We start from the raw sequence: 2,126 nt of genomic DNA on the forward strand, positions 1-2,126 counted from the left end.
CTCTCTCTCCAAACTAAGTTATCTAAATATGGTGATGACCTCGTTTTGTAGTTAGAAGTACAGCTGCACTCCAGGTCACAGTATTTGTTTTCATGATGATTTGGGTACTGCCAACAAGGCTCAGTAGAGTCATTGATATCAAAAGCAGGATCCTCCACTTACTTTCCTCGATCTCCATCCAAATATTTTCAAGGATCAACTTGTACTTCTTCATCAGTGACATCATACAGAGCTCTTGTGTCAAGCCAAACTTCATCAATAACAAAATTGTTACTAGAGGCTAATCATGCTCTGGAAATTGATGAGCACCGTAACTTGCCCACTTGTAAATGTGGCTATAAGTCTCATCTATAAGCAAAAGCATCAACTTCATCTTCATTATGAAAATGATGCCTTGAAATTGGCTCATCCATTGGAAAGGAATATATGCTCATGTAAGGGCAGGAGAGAGCTGCTTCTGCTGTCAACCAATCCTTGGTGCTAAATGTCAAAATTTATTCCAGGAAATCCAGAGCTTCTCGACTAATTCCTGGAAGCAGCTGAGTTAAATATTTGTGTGGCTCAGTTGTGTCATTTCTTATGTAACTGGAATTATGCTGAGAAGCTCCTGATGATCTTTCTCATGTACAACAGGAATAGATTTTAAAATTAGCTGCATCTGTTCAAGTTCACGTGCACATGCAAAAAGGATTTCACCAGTCGGAATTTCAACAAAGATGCAGCCTACAGCACATGTGTCAATGGCTTTAGTGTAATTATTAGGAGAAAGTAAAAGACTTGAAGATCTGTACCATGTAGTAACCAACCCTTCAGAAAGATGACCCTTATTGGAATAACAAGGATACATGATCAGTGCAAGACCAAAGTTACCTATCTTCAGTACCATGTCTTCAGTATTAATGAAAAGATTAGCTGGCTTGAGATCTCTGTGCAGTGCATTTACAGAGGAATATACTTGAGCCCACTTAGCAGGTGGCACTTGAAAAGCCTGGCATGCTCTTCCAGTAAAGGACCCTGCTCCAGCACATTAGCCAAGTCTGCCTCCATGTATTCCTGAACAATGTTAACACTGCTCAGTTCAGTAAGAGAGACCACATCGTCTGTTAACTGTTTTCCACTGGGACCGAGAATTTCAAACACTTTCACAATGTTATCATGGTCAAGTCTTCTAATAATTGTGATTGCACGTAGAGCATGTTTGACACTCTGGGGATCAGTAAGGACAATTTTCTTGGCAAAAAGGATTTTACCAGTCGGAATTTCAACAAAGATGCAGCCTACAGCACATGTGTCAATGGCTTTAGTGTAATTATTAGGAGAAAGTAAAAGACTTGAAGATCTGTACCATGTAGTAACCAACCCTTCAGAAAGATGACCCTTATTGGAATAACAAGGATACATGATCAGTGCAAGACCAAAGTTACCTATCTTCAGTACCATGTCTTCAGTATTAATGAAAAGATTAGCTGGCTTGAGATCTCTGTGCAGTGCATTTACAGAGGAATATACTTGAGCCCACTTAGCAGGTGGCACTTGAAAAGCCTGGCATGCTCTTCCAGTAAAGGACCCTGCTCCAGCACATTAGCCAAGTCTGCCTCCATGTATTCCTGAACAATGTTAACACTGCTCAGTTCAGTAAGAGAGACCACATCGTCTGTTAACTGTTTTCCACTGGGACCGAGAATTTCAAACACTTTCACAATGTTATCATGGTCAAGTCTTCTAATAATTGTGATTGCACGTAGAGCATGTTTGACACTCTGGGGATCAGTAAGGACAATTTTCTTGGTGGCTACTTTTTTGTCACAGTCACTGTCTACAGCAGAAAGAGCCAAGCCATTGTCTCCACAAGCCATTGGTTTTAAGTCCACATACCTAGAGCCCAGATCAAAACCATGAATCTTCATGAGACTGATGTCAGAGGGTTTGGGGGCAATAGTCGGCCTCAACCCACCCCGTCCTCTTACCAGGTTCTTGACTCCACCACAGGAAAGAATTCAAGAACAGAGTCACAGTAGAAAGTGAGAACTTTCTCCTATCACAAGACTTTCAAAATTCTCTGCCATTTTGACGCCCTTAGTATTGCCTTTTTCTTTCAAATTGTTGAACTTGTGTAAAGAAGGAAG

At 40.8% G+C, this 2,126-nt stretch overlaps 1 pseudogene; it reads right to left on the reverse strand.

Annotated features, from left to right (window-relative positions):
- Positions 1–577: 577 nt before the first annotated feature.
- Positions 578–1,907, reverse strand: LOC103584445 (annotated as a pseudogene).
- Between the last annotated feature and the right edge of the window lie 219 nt (positions 1,908–2,126).

This window comes from Galeopterus variegatus, unplaced genomic scaffold, assembly GCF_000696425.1.
Source record: "Galeopterus variegatus unplaced genomic scaffold, G_variegatus-3.0.2 Scaffold56217, whole genome shotgun sequence".
In the NCBI taxonomy this organism is placed as follows: Eukaryota; Metazoa; Chordata; class Mammalia; order Dermoptera; family Cynocephalidae; genus Galeopterus; species Galeopterus variegatus.